At 34.4% G+C, this 20,531-nt stretch overlaps 1 protein-coding gene across 4 annotated transcripts in view; it reads right to left on the bottom strand.

The window, feature by feature from the left end:
- LOC145252720 (uncharacterized) overlaps nucleotides 1–20,531 on the bottom strand; it is a 141,473-nt gene that overhangs the window by 93,311 nt on the left and 27,631 nt on the right. For 2 of the 4 annotated variants that reach the window (XM_080112560.1, XM_080112562.1), the window contains exon 2: nucleotides 18,007–18,082. The exons of the other annotated variants lie outside the window; for them this stretch is intronic. The gene's annotated coding sequence lies outside the window, so the exon portion shown is untranslated. The remainder of the gene's footprint in view (nucleotides 1–18,006; nucleotides 18,083–20,531) is intronic. 4 annotated transcript variants of the gene reach the window in all.

Genomic DNA, 20,531 nt, shown 5'->3' with positions numbered 1-20,531 from the left:
TAACTTTCTAAAACTATTGTGACAGCCAACGTGAACAGACTAAAACTCCACACTCTTATTGATACTGGAACTTCTTAAGATTTTGTCGATGCAAATATCGTGAAAACAAACAAATGGAAAATCTTTTCCTGTTCAAGTCAAATATCGATGACCAATTCGTCCTTATTCTACAGTGGAATCAGATACTGCATGGTTAATCTCGAGAGAAAAGAAAATTTCTATTCTAAAATTCAAGTTGCTGGTAATGTGAAGCTTCTGCTGTGAAATAATATTAAGACATAATTTCTATGACCAACATTCTTATCTTACAATTCCATTTGGCAGTACCAAACTAGTCCTGCAAATATACGGACTAATAGTTGCAAAAGTCCGGTATCCATTTCTCTTTCCAAATTCAAACCAAGGCTGTAAACCCATAGCAGTAAAATCTAGACGCTATTCATCCAAAGACGAGGAATTTATTGCAGTGAAAGTAAAGAGATTTCTTAAAGAGGAGATTATAAAGCCCAGCAAATCGCCATGTAGAGCTCAGGTTCATTTAATGACTAATGAAAAGCATATTAAAAAAAAACCGGATGATATGTATCCCTTGTTCTGTATTGACAAAATAGTTTCTGATATCACTGAGTATCTTTTTTTCAGCATGTTGGATCAAAGGAGTGTCTACCATCAGGTACCCGTCAAACTGAAGGAGAATCCTTACATGGTATTTGAAGCCTGCAGTCATCTATACCAATTCCATAGGATCCCTTTTGGAGTTACAAATGGAGTCGCAAATTTTCATGCCATTATTTGCGACTATAAGAATGATTTATGGCCGCCGTAAAAAATATGGCTTGGCTATGAACAAAAGTATTTCAATAATTTGAAAAGCGTCACGCTACTAGGATACATAGTCAGAAATAGTGCCATGAAACTAGACTGACTGAAACCTCTAATGGAATTATCAATTCCTAGAAATATGGTTGCATTACAACAACCTCTTGGCATGTTTGTCCATTATTCTCAATGGATTGCATCCTTTTTGTGCAAAAATACACTTAATTACTCAAGTAAGCACTTTTCCATTGTCTAGTTCAACCAGAACTTTTCATAATCTAAAAACGGATATTGCAGAATTGCCATTAATCCTTTGGTTTCCCTAGTAGTCGAAACTGATGCATCTGATTCAGCGATAACTGCCTCATTAAGACAACCAAAGTCGGCCTGTAGCTTTCCTTTCTCTTAAAGTCTGAACGAAGGCATACTGCGATAGGAAAAGAGACATATACTATAGTTGAAACCTAACAAAAGTGGCGGCATTATCTGATTGGTAAACAGTTCAAACTTATCACTGACCAAAAATCACCTCAGAAACGACAATGCTGAAGTAAATGCACTTTCAAGGGTGTGCAGTCTAACATTAACAAGTTCAGCTCATCTTCAGAGCATACACCAAGGATTGTACCACCACCAAAACTATTTGAGACAAATCTCCAATACACATGAATTGAAACTGTGGAAGGAAGACCATCAACAGTTTCCTTGAGGGATCTTGTCCCGGCTGGTAATACTTCTGAAGAGGCTATAGTGATCATCAATGGCGAATTGTGAATATCCAGTTTACAGAACCAGCCCAATTAAGTTAGGTGATCAAAGCCTGCATACATCACATTCAGATAAGCTTATCGAATGAATCTGATGATCTTTATGAACCCTATTCTAAATCTTATTTTGAAGACATGCTGATATCACAAAAACGGCGTCACCCCATGTCTGAGACTGGCACATAGCAACCGAAGCATAAAAAAACAAAAATAAGGATGCTTTAAGGCCAGAACCTCTATAGAAACCTTCTCTACCACCAATAACAATGGCCAATGACTCTTTATCTGAAAGTACATCCTTTAAACTCCTCAGCCTAACGCTCTCAGGAAACATGAGTTGGAACAATTACATCGAGAGTATCGCCAGGACCGCTGCGAAGAAGGTAGGTTCTCTCTACCGTGCTACAAAGATACTAACGCCCGAAAGTATCCTATACCTCTATAAGACCATCATTCGCCCATGTATGGAGTATTGTTGTCATATTTAGGCTGGTGCATCTACCACTAGTCTCTCGCTCCTAGACAAGGTTCAAAAGAGTCGCCAATCTGATAGGTCCTGAACTGTCATCTAAACTTCAGCCCCTGTCCCATCGATGAAATGTTGCAACCCTCTGCCTTTTCTACAAGTACTTTAACGGTGAATGCTCTGACGAACTGCAAGCACTTGTGCCCCCTCGACGTAAATACCCTCGACAAACCCGACAAGCAGCTAAATCCCACCCCTTCACAGTAGAGATCCCTAGATGTAAGAGAATCTTCTACTTCAGTAGTTTCTTCCCCAGGACAGCTAGACTTTGGAATTCCCTTCCGGGTCCCTGCTTCCCCAACTGTACTGACATGCAGAAGTTCAAGTGCAACGTGAACCAACATCTTGTTGCCCAATTCCCTACACATTACCCTTGATGTCTATGTCCCTGATAGTAGCCCGCTACAACAAAGTGGCAATATGCCTTGTTTGGGGTGAAAATGTAATAAAAAAAAACAAACAAAAAAAAATGTCCGACCTAGACAGCTCCAAGTCAATGTTAGGTAATGAACCTGCACAATCAAAATGCTCTCAAAGGATTCACAGAATGCCAGGTTGTTGGGATGACTTTATCCTCTATGAATGAGTAGATGGACGGGGAAGAAGGTTGTATTAAATGATTTCTACAACCTGTGTCTTCACCTCTAGTACAATAGACTTTTCCTGAGAAGGATTATAAAAACTAAGCAAGAATTAATCTTTCATTTATGTACTTCGAATCAATGTTGCATAAAACTTTTCTAAAGTTAAATCAAGTTTTGATCTTTAATTACACACTAACCATATCATTTCTTTCCATGCAACACATATCTTCAACACTCATTGGCAAGGTTTCACTTATATACACATGCCTGATACTAGACTTTTCCATTTGTCAACAGCAGTAATCCTATGCTGGTTAGTAATGACAGATGTTCCTTGAACTTAGCTTTCATCGCATTAGCACCAGCTCTTCCTTGTTCTCCAATGCTATCACCATGGTAACAAAACATCTTGACTACTTCAATAGTTTCACCTATCAAATATAGTTTCTCTACATCAGAATTTTCATTCATCTATACTTCTTGAACACAAATACTATTATGGCAGGTGTTCTGCAGAATTGTCTGATCTAGTTCCTGCGTTGATCTAGTGGTCTTCATCAATTTGTTGTTTTTATACCTCATCAACTTTATTCCAATGGCTTATTTCCAAGAACTGCAAGCTGGGGGAACTCTTTTCCTGCTGACTGTTTTCCTCCTACCTGTAGCATTAGTCTCTTAAAAAACCATGTCAATAAACATTTTCTGTCATTATGATAATCATCTTTTTTCTTGGTAGCTCCTTACATCAAGTGGCTTCACACTTTGTCAAGAGCGATTTTCATAAATTGTTTTTTTGTCAAGAGCGATTTTCATAAATTGTTTTTTTTTTTAAAATAGATAAATAAAAAACTATAGTAATCCTTTGACATAGGCAGGAAACTCAAATGTATAAACTAATGTAAGTTTTTCAATAAAACCATAGATAATTGTCTGCCAATAAGCTATCATCATTATTATCTCCTTGATTAAGCTCCAATCTCTGGTCTGTCCCTGTAAAACATTCATAGCAAGAACTATTTCCTTTTCTTCCTTTGTGTACCTAAAACCAAAAAGGAGTTTCCATGAACAGAGGGATGGTAATGCTTCAAGACTAGATCAAGATTCAACGCTGGTTGAGTTGTCTGATGGCATGTCAACCCCTTTCTGGTTATTTAATGTTGAATAGCAAAACTTTTTCTGCGTCAAGTTTTTTTTAATATTTATTTATTTATGTTTGATTTTGCTATTTTATAGAGAAAAATTGGTTTTGTTTTTCACTTTGCAGAACAGAGTTTTCTAAAACAAAAAAACAAAAAACAAAACACTAACATTATTGTTTGGTGTTTTAGTTCAGGAAGCCAGTATTTTCAGACATTCTATGGTAGTATCAGTAAACTTCTTTGAAATTCATAAGATCTAAGTCTATCTTTAAGACCGGTGTTACACATCCAACATTATTTCTCTCCATGCAATGCATGTCCTAAAGCCTCACCGGCTAGGCTTCATGTCTACGTGCTTGATGCTCTTCTCTTGTTCTCTTGGCCAACATTAGTAATGCTCTGCTGATTAGTAATGGCAAAAGTTCTCTGAACTTACTCCATTCACTTCTAATACTTGATTTCATATTAGCATCTGCTCAACCCTGTGCTCCAATGTTATCACCAAGGTAACAAAACTTCTCAAGAAGCTCAATAGCTCACCACCCGATTTAGCATTAGTTTCTGAGGTCTTACACTTCTAGCACACAAACTGGTTATGCTCTCAATCTACCAGTAATTTCATTGCATGTACCACAGAAAATGGAGTTGCACAAACTGAGCGTGGAAATTTTCCTCTTTTGGGAGATTTCTAACACTTGTCAATCACTGATCAACACTTGTCACTGTGACATTAACTCTCAAAATCTCTATTCAAGGTCAAATCAACCAAAATGTTGAAAATTCAAAATCTCACAAGATAATGGCAGTCGATAACAGAATGTAAAAGGTTTACACATAATGCGATGAATATCATTTTGAACCCAGCCAGCCATTAGTTCTTAATCCATGCCAAATAATATCATGAACTCTATCACATCTGACATAAAGGAAAGAAAGAAATGTAACTGCTTAAGACCAATGATATTATCTACTATTTCTGGTTAAATAATAATCAGGAAGAAAACAAAAATAAAAAATAAGTGAAAAGAATTACTGAAAGCAAAGTAATAAAAGAGAGGGGGGCACTAAGACCCAGCAGTCTCCTTTAAGACAATTATATCAATATCTAGTTAAATATGTTTTAAATCCTACAATTATTCAATATTGCATTTCTTCTGTACATCATTTCAGAACTAAACTATGGTTTTATTTTGTTTATTTGGGAGGGGGGTAGGTTTTTTGTTCTTTTTAAGTGTTAATAAAAAAAGTTATAATTGTTAATAAATTTAGTTATAATCTATATATCTATAAAAGTGAATGTGTCTGTGTGCGTTTGTGTACATTTCCCTACGCAATAACTGTCAATTTTCAGTCAACGGACTCAAAATTTGATATACAGAGTACCGAGATTTGAGAAAATCTTTGTGATCGGGTTTCAGCCAGAAATTTGGCTGTTAAGGGGGCAAAGTTCAACGATTTAACCTTTGAGAACTCTACCAAACTCCTCCGACAATTTTGGGTCTAAACACTTGAAATTTTAGATATATGTTCCTTGGACATGGATCTAAGTTAATAACTTAATTTGAGCCCAAAACAATAAATGTTAAGGGGTTATAATGGGGGTCAAAGTTTTTAAAAAATTGACCGCTTTTATTTTATTTTATTTTTTTGCTCAACATACACATCCAAACACCCAGGCAACGCCAGGCTGAAATGCTAGTTGTTAATAAAATTAGTTATCTCAATCTGCCTTTATGATTTTAAACTTTTGAGATAAAGATTGATAATTTGGATTATTCACCTGAAGAAGATCAGAGCTTACATCAAGATGAGAACAGTACTCCAAATAACTGCCTTTATCTATATACCTCCACTGAGTGATCATTAAAGGTTTATTTTTATATATAGATAATTGTGAATTGCACAAGGTTATAAATATAAATGACATCACTACATTAGAAATGCTACTTACACCTTTATTCTTTATCAGAGATAAGGTTTTTCGAAAATTCATTATTATGCTTTTCATTTAAACATTAATAATGAATGTCATGAAAAAAAAAATCTTTGATTACTGCTATATATTGAGGGATGATAAATTTGAGAGAAAGACATGTGAGAAGTGAGATTAGCTCTCACTTTGAGACCAGATGTTAATTAGTTGTTTGTTCACAAGTCCCATACTCCACCATCCTTACTCTTGGCCCAGGATGTGTATGCATACATAAAAAAACAATATCACAATCAATACCATGGTCCATGTGCAAGTTTTTCTGAGCTCAGAAAAATAACAAAGATCAAACTATAGAATTTGTTTTTCTGGATATTATGACTAAACCAATCTGTCTTTTATGTAGGAGATTGCTGACCTTTTTGTAAGCAAAGATGACTATACAATATTACTATTGATCATGCACTAAATTTACAGATAATCAACTAATTGTATTTTTAAGTGAAGCGGGGGGGGGGTCAGTTTGTTCTGCAAGTTTAACATAAAAATGATACCCTTCCAATTCGCTTAAAATTTTAAAGATGTGTTTGTAAAGAGGGATTATTTTGGTTAAACATCAGCTAAAAAACTGAAGTGAGGAGGGCATTTTATGGTAATCTATATAATACAGGGTGTTCCAATAAAATGTATACACTCTTTAAATGCCCATAAAACCAACATTATAAGAAAGAAAATTTTCATACATCAAAATACTGTGAACAAATATAGAAATCAGCTAATTATCTAAAGCGTTCAAATTATTGGCCATTGTGGTCCATGAACAGCTGACAACGCTCACTGAATCGAAAACATTCCTAATCAGTTCAATTGATATGTTGACACATCTTTCAATGGTTGCTTTCAACTCATTCATTGTAGCTCGTTTTGTGGCGTGAACCCTGTGTTTAACATGCCTCCCACCCAATCTATTGGGAGGTGGGGGAGGGGTCAAATCTGGTGAACGTGGACAGTACTTGTAACAACCTCTTTGTCCTGTTTCGCAGGTGACTATTAAGATATGCTCTTATGTCATGATGATAGTGGGGAAGTGCACCATCCTGCTGGAAGTGCCATTCTTTATTTCTAAACATTTCTTGGAAACGTGGTATAGTGTATTCATTTAGCAAGTTGAGATAATTTAAAAGTGCATACATTTTATTGGGACACCCTATATTCTGCTGGTTTCTTCCTTAATAAGTCCATACGTTATGTTTTGAAAAAGGCTAAATACAATTTTTGAAAGCAAAAACCAATCTGGCAACTTTGGACAAGAATATGAGAGTGACCTACCTTTGATATAGCCTCACTTTCGAATATCATTATAATAATATCTGATAATTGTTGTAATGGTATCAGAAAGAAACTTATTAATTTCCATGTGCAGTGATTCTCCACAAGGAAAGAAGTCAGAAAAACGTTATGTAAAAAAGGAACATTTGAAAGAAACAGGGCAAAAAAAAAAAAAAACAGTGTCAAGAGGTGCTGGACTAAAGGAATACATTAAAGAGTGTCTCTTAAAATGTGATTTTATTATTTGTATTGAACTATGTAGCACAATATTACTTTTTGAATATTTATGAGTAGTTATTAATTTACCTATAATAGTCAGTTCTATATTTAAAATATAATGAACACTATTTTCATAGAAATGATAATAAACTCATATTTGTTACAAGTTATTGTTTTTTTTTCTGTCCCCCAAAAAACTTATTTTTTGCACTATCCAGAAAAATATGAGCTTTATCAAAGCATTCGTGGATTAAATATATATTCTCATTTAACAAATGACATTTTCACCAAAAGTGGACTTCACCATTGATATGCATTTACTTACATCAACATTCTGAAAAGGAGGAGTAGGAGGAGGAGGAAGAGGAGAAGGAGGAGATGATAGGAAAAAAGTGATACCGAATTTGGAGCTATCCATCAGGAATCCCAGGGTTCAGGTGTAAGATACAAAATGCATTGGTTTGGAAGCGTGCAGAAATTGCTTATTGACCACAAGATGGATTAAATCACACATTACCCCACTGGCAGCTATTGGGATGCTTAGGTCAGCTTCTGACATGGTCAAGAGATTTTGATACAAAACTGGTGCAGACAAGAAAATTGAATTACAAACCAAGAACACTTACACCTAAAACAATATACAGTCATAATCAGAAGATCTATCCCTAGCTATATAATTATACAAGTTTTTTTGTTTAATTTTTGTTTATTGAATATCTTTTACAGTTCTCAATGATATTTACAGGTGAAAGTACAGAATAGCTAACATTTGATATCCCCCCCAAACAAAAACACAATTTATATCAAACACAATGGAATGAAATTCTCTACCTAAGTTTTAACATAATATTTTTCATTTCACTTTTACTACTATAAAATCTATCTCTCAACACTTGACATTAATAGTGGTCAAGACATGTAGCAGCCACTATTAAAAGTATCACGTTGATAAGACAGATTTTATAAAAGAAAAGTGTGAAATAAGTTATGCTATAAACGTTAAGACTTTGTGGGTAAAGTAGAGAATTTTATTCTAATGCATTTGATATAAATTGGTTTTTTTTTTTTTTGTTTTACAAATTATCAAGTGTTAACTATTCTGGACTTTTACCTGTTTACATAATAAATATAGCAAATTATCTTGATAACAATTACGTTAAAAAAAATTAAAACATCACATAGTAATTATGTTTCTGAATTTTTGAGATAAGAATTGATTATTTGAACAACTGTTCTCATCTTTGTTATTTTCAATGTTCCTGACGATCTAACCTCTTCTGGAGATTGAAGGTACAATCCTCAATGCAAGCAATACCCAGAATACAATTGCAAATTACTTAAGACTTCTATCTGGTCATTAGAATTTTTAAAGAGCTATAAGCTCTTTTTGTTATTCATAGATATATGTATGAGTTGCTCGTCATTTTTTTTATGTGATATATTTTTATCTATTATTTTTATTATTAAATATTACGTGCATAAAAGATATACATTTATTTATATCTGAAGAAGACTCGAGTAATTTATAAGCAAAAAAAAAAAAAAAAATCCAGTTAAATTCTTAGGGATGCCTAGTTCAACATACTGCAGACTTAGCACATGGTCCTCCGTGAATATAAATCAGCATTAAAATAGATTTACAAAGATATACAACTTGACCATATTGTGAAATATCAAAATGTTTTTAAATGAAGCAGCAGGTACTACATTTCACCATTTTGAATTCTGTCCACTTCTATAAAACGGTTACAGCATCAGTTCTAGTGGAATGGCCATCATGAAATTTGGACTACATACGGTCATAAGATAGACAAATATTTTGTCAAAATTAAAAAAAAAGAAAAAAAAAAAGTTTTTTGAAACAAGTCAGGTAAAAAGTCAACGTCAACTTTTTTTTATTTGACTTCGAGAAAAAAGAAAAAAAAAATCTGTTTCGAACATGAGATTAGTCCCTTAGACATGTTATAAATAAGGCATAAAATAAAAAAATAAAAATTTTTTTAAATAAAATTAAAAATATAACAAAAATGGGATAAATACTGGAGATTTTACACAAAGTAGAAAATCGACCATGGGTTTACTTTCGGCAGCCTCATAATTCTAACTTCCCTTATTTTGTCCTTTAGTTCTCACATTCCATGAGCAATGTTTCTGACAAAGAGAGAAGAATTGCTGTTTTCTGGGCCAGAATCTATCCATCTAACACTTATCACCGGCTATTTTCTTTTTTTAATTTTTTTAGTTCTTTAGTGACTTCATGCCTTGTCTGGAACGATTTACATAAAGATCAAAATTTGATTTTCTGTTGGTTAGTTGGTTGGTTGTTTTTGTTTTACAGCATATCAACCCTTTTCAGGTTATTTAATGCCGAATCCAGTGATTTTGAAGAAAAAATTTTAATAGAATATATTTGTTTTTTTTTTCAAGTCAGTTTCTATTTAACCCATAGTTGGGACCCTAACAGGTACTACCACTCCGGGTCAGAGTGGACCTGGGACCAATGGTAATTAAAGGGTGGCTCGACACTCCCCAAAGCCCGCAAGCTGAGGCCTCACCATCAGATATAGTTTAAGGTTATATCCAGGACCTTGACTCCTGTGACTTGATGAACAGATGCTATTCTGATAATTATTCTAGACATGAGAAATGTGAGGGTGTGTTGGTGTGTGAGGGGAGGGGGGGGAGATTACAAAGTTAATGATGCAGCAGGTGTCAAGTTGGGACAAATGACTACTAGCTTGTGATTTATCCATCTTTTGGAATAAGCAGGAGTGGGGGAAGAATATATTTGTTCTGTGAGTCTCTTTTCATAGAAGAACGAATCTGCATATAAAAACTATACTTATTCAAACTAATTTTAATCAAGCAACATTTACCTGGATATATTAAGAATTAAAAATACTTATAATATTGATTATGAAAATGTCACTTTTCACAAATTGTGATAAAAATCTTTCCCCTAAGTAAGATTTACTGTGCAACAGCTGCTCAACATACATGACTTGAATAATGTGTGAACTCACAAATCATAAGATTTAACTAGATCAATAGATAGTTGCTGATGTACTAGACTACACTGGATAAGTCATCAATTTTTGCAGGAATCAGTAGTGTAAAAAAAAAAAAAAAAAAGACTCGCCCTCTCCCCCCAAAAGAAAATATTTTTAGTCAAGTACACACTGCTCTAGTTCGCTCATTATAGTCTGAAGAAAGTATTTTTTTTTCAATACACCACTGTGATAATCATTAATGGTGAAAATTGGTAAGGTTTAATTATTTAAAAAAGGTAGCTTCACTATTTTATATTCAACTGGGAAGGAGGTGAAAAAAACTCCCTCTTCCCACACACTAAATTTTGAAACCGGTTAATTCAGGAGAATGTCCTCTGAGCAGCACCTCCCCAGGTGTAACAACAATATTCCATCTTAGGACATATTTGGCTTTATGCACAGGTAGAAAATTGCGTCGAGAGTGAGATAACTTTTGGAGTGGTAGAATGATCCAACCATTTCTTCAATGACCTTGAAGCTTGTTGAAACAGATGGCTTCCTTAAGACTAGAGCCATTCATTTCAATTGAGGCCAAGTGAGGATCAAGAGTCTGGAGATGGATTTTATAAAATAGACTCTAAAGTCGTATTGTTTTAGTGAAAGAATCTCTCCCCTGATTATAACTATAATAGAAAAAATTACACACTTTACATTGCTTTGTCTATTTTATCATTATTGCTATGAAAAATGTTCAACTGAGCTCCAATCTCTGGGTTCTTCATGTAAAATATTAACAGCAAAAAAACTCAACATCTTACCACCACTGCAAATAATTTTTACTATCTTCTTTTGTTTATCTAAAACTGAACAGAATTTTCATAAACTGAGTTGCCTTCGAAGAACCTCTCATCTTTGGCTCACATAGCCATGGAAATCTTTCCTTGCAAACCACAACATGGTCGTTTTCAAGTTCAATGTCAATAAATACTGAAGTAATTAAATTTGGTCCATTCCATTCATCATTTTCAAGCCTCTTATAGTATTGTTTATAATCAAACTGACAATCTCATTAAACCTTATCATTGAGTGGCTTTTAGCCTTGTTAGTGACTTAGTATATAAAAAAAAATTCTTGACATAGCTTTACTAAACTAAACATTATCATTATTATTTTAGCAAATGGAAATAGCGTAGTGTAATGTTACGGGCATTGATTGTGGGTTTGACGTGCAGGGATCAAGTTCTGTGCAGATGCACCATTTTCATTTATACTCTTGAACACATTATATCTTCTTTCCAGCTTTGGATTAAATAGTAGAATAAACTCTCAAGCTTTAGTCGTGCAACTAATCTAGGAGAAGGAAAACTCTGAAATAATACCAGTCTTTATCTGCTAATCTTTGCATTGTTCCAGTTGTCTTGAACTTCTTGCCACTGAAATCAAGCAATGTCGGCGGTTAGTGATTGTGCAACTCTTGCTTCACTATAGACCTCCCGCACAGGCACCCTTACATGTGGTATCTGCCATCTCTTGAGACTGTAAAGGGCCTTATGTATTTTAGCAGGGCCTGTAGAATTTTTGTAAAAGTTTAGCATAAGTATTAACATTAATAATCCTAATAAATATAATCCTTTCTGGCATTTTTTTTGTTTTGTTTTCAAAGAAAGGGAAGTAATTATTTATAGGCTAAATAAAACCCTCCTTAAATATGGCAGCTATTTGAAAATTCTGACTTGGAGGAAGTATTTTCTGAAAGAAATTAAATTAAATCAAATTAGATTTTATTTCGTCTTAACATACTGCAAAAATACACAAGAAAAACCGAGGGATCAGAACCAAGTATTGATTTTGAAAGAAGAAAGTTATTGATGACAAAGATATATCTTAGAAAATCTGCCATATTACAAAATCCAAGCTATGTTTTCAAGGTCTGATTAACATTATTATTTTAGCCTACATTACGAGTTAAAATAGCAATACACATGGCCATTAAAACGCTTTGGATAATCACAGATTTCAAGGGGTTTCTGCTAAAATAGTCATATTTTAAAAACCAAAGCACTTTAAGTCTTCAAAATACTACCGTTTTGTTCGGAAATGAATATACTTTCAAATGAATTAATAAATAATAACATACATTATATATTTTTGGAGTTTTAAGCAAATAAAGTGATAAAAATGTGAACATCATAAAACAGCATTTTCGGTAAGATTTTGTAACGATCCCCCCTCCCCTGATTTCTAAACATTTGTACCGTGTTTCTGTTAAGAATTTTTTAATGAAATTTGGAAATTAGCCAAAAGAGATGTCATATTTAATAATTTCGAGTGTCCGCAATTCATTTGACCACTCGTTTTTTGTTGTGTTAAAAAAAGATTTCAAAATGATGAGTATTGAAAGTTTTGAAAAGAATTTTCTTCGGACACTCACTATTAAATAAAACAATCTTTTTACTATGTTTATTCGTTAAAAAGATGATTGGACAGTGTTTTCTCTAGTGGTATGTAGCAATTTAAAAACATAATATCCGAAAAAATCGTTATGAATTTGAATCAAGACTTCTGTAATATTAGTGATAGTAGCAGCAGCAGCAATAACATGGCGTAAACAAACATTTGTTTTTGTTGTTTATTTTTATTCCAAATCGATTTTTTTTTTAAATTGAAAATCTGGTTATAAATAAAAATTCTTACATGATTAGTTAGAGCTATTTTGTTATCAACCATACAAATATTTTAAAAAATTGGGTAGTAGTAAATTTTAAAATATTTTAACAAGCGAAAATGTGAAATATCATTGTTTTGGTTCACGTGTACGAACGGTAACACACTTCCAATTTTCGTCCCTTAAAAAATGTTTTCAGTGAATTATTATCGAATGGAAACTAATCTACCCGATTATTAAAAAAAAAAGTAAATAAATAAATAAAATAAAAAAAATATTTTAATATTTGTAGGAGGTGCTCAGTTAAAAAAATAACAACGGTAGGAAAAGACATGAAATGTAATTAAAAATCAAAATAATATTAATTCAAAATTTTTAACAATTTGCCAGCTTTAGCAAAAACTTGTTTCTTTTTTTGTATTTAAATAGAATTTAAATATTTTATATTTTTCCAAGCATCATGTTTTCTGTTAGAGGGACGTCACTTTTTTAAATAACATTTATTTTTGTCTGTGTCATAATTCTCGTAAAGTTTCACAATGGGTATCAAACACCCTCTTAAAAAAAGACTCGCTTAATTCTATGTTTAATCCTAGGTACGAATGGCAAGCCTCCTCCTAAAACCTTTAGCCTTAACAATAACGCTAAGTACAAGTGGCAGAGCTCCCCACTAAACAAACTTCGTCTGTGAGCTCATATAAACGTAAAAAATAAAAAAAAAAGCATAAAAAAACGTTTAAAGAAAAGTGCACATGATTAAACCCCCCCCCAATAAATTGGTCAACAGTCCTAAAACGCTAAGATCATCTTGAAATGGTGAATTATTTTACACTTATGTGAAACCAACCTCCACTCTAAATTCTAAAATTGTTTTTGTTTTGTTTCTATCAAGTCTTCAGGATGTTCACACATAATTTTCCTTAGCCCTATCATTAACCCAAAGTCAGAGTGGCAACCTCTCTACCTTCTCATAATTGCACAAAGACCCTCTTAAAACCAAGCATAATCACCTTTTAGAAAACAAACAAACAAACAAAAAAAAAACACCCAGGATTTATCTTTCATAGGAAAAGGGGGGTGGGTAACTGCCCTAAAACGCTCAAATGATTCAAAATGAGAAATCATTTTACATTAAATTCTAAAATAATTTTTATCTTTTATTAAAGTTTTTCAAGTTGTTCACATGCAATTGTCAAATATTTTGGAGAGGTGGTCAGATGGGGAGGGGGAACAGAAGGTATTAATCTACAATAATACCAAAGAAATATTGCAAGATATTCATTTTTAACCAATCCTAGATTTTGATTTCAGTTTTTGGCACATAAAATGCATTACAATTTAACTTTGAGTTCTCTAACTTCTTTTCTTTTAATGAATACATGACATTTTTAAGCAATCGCAGCATATTTATGTGCATTTACTGCAGATTATTTGGAAACCATTCATTTCTGGAGATTTTCAGTCGCATATTCAGATTCCTTGCACAAAAATACACTTACATGGCAAATTTCATTGCTTAGTCTTGTGTTTTAACAAAGATATAACATTTTTACTGAAAAATATTGCCATTTGGTGAATGGATTCTGGACCATGCAGTAGCTTCTGGTGGGGCCTCTCGATGCCATACTAGTGGGTAATTGTTACGGCTTTACCTTATCATTAGCTACAAATAATAAAAAAAAAATTCTTCGTTTCTTTTTCTCTCTTAATTTCCCCTCTCTGTCCTGCTCTAAGTAAATCTGTCGACCTAGTCCACAAATTCCAAAATTTCATCATGACAAGTTTCAAGAAAAAATACACGATTAAACCAGGTTCTCCAACTTCCAACGTAGACCCCTACTACCATGTCTCCTTCTCCAACATCAGGGGTCTTCGTTCTAACCTTCCAGAGGTTGAAACCCAATTACAGGAGACTAAACCAGACCTTTTATTTTTAAGTGAAACTGGCATTGGACAGGCTATTTCCCTAGATGAGTTTGCAATTTCAGGATACTCTAACTTAACTTCTAAATCTGATCGCCATGGGCATGGAATATGTGCCTATATTAAAGATAGCTTTCCATGTGGGAAGGACATCTCCAGGGAAGATCCTAACTTACCCTATATGTGCTTCCGGGTTGCTTTAGCTCACACTACTGCATTTATATTTACTCTCTATCGCCCCCACAACAGCGGAGTTACTATCTTTCAAAGCATATCTGAGAAAATTGACCAAGTCCTTTCTACTTATCCTTCAGCTAACATTCACGTATGTGGAGACTTCAATGTTCACAACGTCGAATGGTTGACCCACTCAAACAAGACCGATGATGAGGGGAGGTTCTGTCATGATTTCTCCATTGCCTATGACCTCACTCAGATTGTTCAGGAACCTACCCGTGTGCCCGATAATGACGGCCAGTATGCGAGCCTACTAGACCTTTTTCTCACAACTTGCCCTGAACTATGTTCAGTTTCTGTTCTGTCGCCTCTTGGATCTTCCGACCACTCTGTTGTATCAATTAAGATAAAAATGAAATGTAATAAGTCCCCAGACGTACCTCTTCATCGTACAGTATATCGATACACTAAGGCTGACTGGGATAGCTTCCGTACATTTATATCTGATCTACCTCTGCATTCCATGTTTAAAAAGGATGTGTCCTCTATAGTATTAGACCTAACTGAATGGTTAATTGTAGGTATTGACCATTTCATTCCCTCTAAAAAGTTTCAGCAAAAACCTAACAGCCAGCCATGGTTCTCTCCAGAATGTGCTGCTGCCATTGCGCACAGAAATCACTTTTTCCACTGCTTCAAAAGTAATAGATGTATGGAAACTAAAGCCGTTTTCAGGACTGCCAGCAACCATTGTAAGAAAGTAATAAGGAACGAAAGAGTGTTGTATGCTCAATCTGTTAAGTCCAAAGTAGCTGAGCAGCGGCTTGGTTCCCACCAGTTTTGGCAAATAGCAAATAGAATCCTGAACAGAAGCGTGTGCTCCATCCCAACTATTATCAATGGACCTGAGGTAATCTCATCAGCATCAGACAAAGCCAAACTCTTTGTCAAGAACTTTGCAGCTAATTCTACCCTTTGCGACCAAGACCGCCAACCCCCAATATTTCCTCCTGTATCAGAAAACACGCTATGTGATATACGTATATCTGTACGTGATGTTGCGAAGCTAATCAAAAAGCTTGATTCGAGTAAAGCAACTGGCCCTGATGGTATTCCAATTATAGTACTCAAAAAACTTCAACCTGAATTAGCGCCCATACTTACAAAACTGTTTAAACGTTGTCTTAAGGAGAATAGTTTCCCATCTCCCTGGAAAATCTCATCAGTATGCCCTGTATTTAAAAATTCAGGTGATCGCTCATCCCCCTCTCAGTACAGGCCAATAAGTCTCCTGTGCGTCATGAGTAAGTTGCTAGAATCTGTGTTAAATACAGAAGTAATCAAACATCTCAACAAAAATAACCTTCTTAGTGACACTTAATATGGTTTCCGTTCTGCTAGATCTACAGCAGATGTCCTTACAGTTATATCGCATAGGATTAGCAAATCTCTCGACGGTGGCAATCTTTCTAGGGCAATTGCTCTTGACATATCTAAAGCCTTTGATAGGGTATGGCATAAAGGTTTACTTCATAAGATCGCTAGCTATGGTATAGCTGGAAAAGTCTTCTCAATTATTAAATCATTTCTTTCTGATAGGTTCATAAGAGTAGTAGTTGAGGGGCAAAAATCAGAAGCTCACAGTATTAATGCCGGTGTCCCTCAGGGATCCATCCTGGGCCCAACTCTTTTCCTGATCTACATTAATGATCTTCCAAATCATATCCTTACATCATTTGTAGACATTTATGCTGACGACACTACCATTTATGGTACCACATCTAAGACAGTAAACGACCAAGTTCTCTCCAATTCTCTCTCCTCTGATCTTGAGCACGTAGTACAATGGGGAAAGGAGTGGCTGGTTACTTTTAATGCATCTAAAACCAAGCTTCTCTCTTTACATCATCAACATTCTAATTCACATTTGTCATCAATTGAAATGAATGGCTATCGTCTTCAGGAGGCCTCAAGTTTTGACAAGCTTCTGGGCTTGACCATTACTCCTGATCTTAAATGGAACACGTATATCAAATCTGTTGCCAAGGCCGCTGGAAAAATGGTGGGATCTTTCTATCGATCCAGTAGATATCTCACTGCTGATGCTATTCTCTACCTATATAAGAGCCAGGTACGTCCAAGGATGGAATACTGTTGCCACATCTGGGCAGGAGCTGCTAGAAAGGACTTGTCCTGCCTTGATAGAGTTCAAAATAGACTTCGTAGCCTCGTAGGAGATGTCCTTTTCTCCTCCTTGCAACCTCTATCTCACAGAAGAGATGTTGCGAGTTTGTCTCTGATGTATCGTTATTTTCATGGAAAGTGTTCAACTGAGCTTCAATCTATGGTCCCCCCTCGCCAAACTTTCACAAGAAACACTCGTCTAGCTGTAAACACTATCAATAATTTCCCCCACTCTTTATCTGTGCCTAAACCTAAACGTAGATTCCATGAACAAAGCTTCTTTCTTAGAATTGCACGCCTATGGAATTGTCTTCCGTTTTCCTGCTTTCCGGCTGACTACAATATGGTTGTGTTCAAGTCTAAAGTAAATAAGTTCTTGATGAGCCGTTCCATATAAGTTATTAAATTTACCAAATTTTCATTACTAATGATTACTATATTGACCAATTTCTACTGTACACTCTTTAACCCTTATCCTTGAGTGGCCTCTGGGCCTTGATAATGTGGTGATGCCTTTGTAAAAAAAAAAAAAAAAAAAAAAAAAAAAAGTAGTGTAAAAAATGTGACAAAACGCATATGGTCTTAAAGAGGGAAAAATATCCAAATGCGCAAGGCATAAAAATAGTCATAACTTCCTTGATTTTAATTGGATTTTAAAAATTTAAAAGGATTCTTTCTTTTTCAACAACAGAGATTATGGACAAGTTCAAATTTTGTTACAACTTTATTGATTTGAGACGTAGCAATTACTCACCCTGAATATTTATCTTGAACTGGTCTGGAACCATGTATGCTACACAAAAACCAGTATCCGACTGAAAGAATGTGAACTGAAAGCCAAAAGAAGAATTGGGAGAATATTGAAATCAGGTTTGCAAAGCCTTATACAAAAATATTATAATTTGGAAATGTTGCTTTGATTAGTCAACCAGTCTTAAGAGAACAATAAAAAAAATGCCTCAAGTTCTATTTTTTCATATTATATATATATATATTACACACACACACACACACACACACACACACACACACACACACTATTTTACCATTATTTTATCCAATACGCCAAGGGTCTTGTGCAAGTACCCATGGTGTAATGGATAAAATACTTGATAAAATACAGTTATAAGTTATAATCCTCAGTGCGGAGTGACACTCAAAACTGCAAATTACTTCGGACTACATGGCTGATGGAACAAGAGCATGCTACTCTCATAGATTAAATAAAGGATTGTTTGAAATTTTGAGTAAATTCATGAGTTCGACAAGATACACCTAAAGAAGGTTGGAGGCTACATGCACCAAAACGTGAAACTAATACTCAAGATGAGAACATTATTTCAAAGAATTCAAATACTACATCTCAGGTTCTATTTTATATAACATTATATATCTATACTAGAAGAATGTCCACCCCAGTTTTGCATCACTTCTACTGTCACTGCTTAGTGACCACCCAGTGCAGGAATATGTTATCCGGTTGAGATGTTCTTCAGTTACATACAGTGAATTACCTATATAATACCGTCAGTCCAATATTCGCCCTTCTCGTGTCATCACCCCGATACCTACCTACACGATATTGTTTTCTCAAGTCATCTAACCATTTGACACCTTGCCTCTGATGAGGGGGATCATTTTCCTTATGGATTACTATTGTCATTCTGCTTTCCCTAAAAGGCACCTTAACCCCATTGGAGAATTAAGGATGATCAATAACATTTTCTAGTCAGGAAGTGGGTGATCATTTTACCATATATTTATCTTTGTTTTAATAAAAGTATTATCCATCATATTTGTGTTTTTCACCTATACGTAACTTTGATAAATACCCAAACGATCAATATACATTGAATTATTTGAAACAATTATTAAAATTGTTTTAAACAAATAATTTTCTCAAAAAAACAAAAACAAAAAAAAAACAAAAGAAAAAAAATCCATTATTAACTACCAACTGATGGTATATGGTTTTTTAATAGCAAAATAACATAAATCTATTTTGAAGCCCAAGAAAGCAAACAGGGTTATCTGCCCCTGCATTTAGGCACACACACACACATGCATTGAAATGTGATTTGTTTGTTGAACTGAAATATTTGAAAATAATATCAATAATAATCATTATTATAATAAAAAAACTTTTGCCATATGGCCCATATTTTATTAAATTTAACGGGTATTTTTAATAGTAACTATAACTATATATTTAATTCAAAGAAAGCTATTTTCTAAAAATATTGACAAAAAAACAAAAAAAAAACCAACTAAACATTAAAATCACTTACAGGAACCACACCATAAGTGAAAACAAGCATTATATTCTACAAGTTTCTGCCTTCAAAACAAATACCTTATTTAACCAAACATGTCTGCCTTTAGTACAAAACAGAATCCTCACCGAATAAGAATCTAGAGATTTTCTTGAAGTGTGGTGTGAACAATTAATTTATCATATCTCAAATGAAGATAAATTTGAATGTTATTCGGAGGACCTCAAAACCTGGAGCAGTGTAGCAAGTGGCACCCCTTATAGAGGCTTCACAGCTGATGTATAAGAAGTCGATGGAAAAAAATTATCAGCAGAGAAAAAGGCCATTAACCTAAAAGTGCTACTCAGCTTTATAAGCATTCACGCCCCAGTTATTAGTAGTGCCGTCATTAAAGACATATAGTATAGACAAAATATTTGATAGGCTTCGTTTATACTATGATTATTGCAAGTCCGGCACGAACATCATGGACATGTTCAATTTCAAACGCAGCGTTACTGTACCAAAAGAGGCTCCCTGGTAAAAGTGCTACTTGTTCATGGAGGATAGTCTAATTACAAAAGCAGAGTAAAACTAGAAAACGATGAACGCCTAACGCCTACTTTACAGAATATCATGGTGATGATTTGGCTTGATGCAATCCACCGAGACCTATCTTCCATTGCTAAGCAAAAATTTGCCATCATCTTAAGAGATTTTATACTGTATTCTATTAGGACGGAGATCAGTGATGCAATACCATCCCTGCTACAAGAAATAGGTGATGGAAAGGGCAACATCATACTCTAGTTCCCGCTATAAAAGGAAAAGATCAGTGAAACCAGAGAAGTCATATAGGAAACAGACCAAAATGTTGCCTCTGCGATGCTGCCAATACACTAGGAACAGAAACTCACTATTTCCAAAACTGCCCTTTTATGCCAGCCTCAGACAGAAAATTCTTTCAGTTCAAAATTGAAGATATCGAAATCATATCAGAAACTGAGGAAGATGACAAAGACTTGGA

The sequence above is a fragment of the Euprymna scolopes genome, chromosome 29 (assembly GCF_053919585.1).
Source record: "Euprymna scolopes isolate OS-2025 chromosome 29, ASM5391958v1, whole genome shotgun sequence".
NCBI lineage: Eukaryota > Metazoa > Mollusca > Cephalopoda > Sepiida > Sepiolidae > Euprymna > Euprymna scolopes.
Note: the sequence above shows the minus strand (reverse complement) of the source record. Positions and strands in the feature narration are given on the sequence as shown.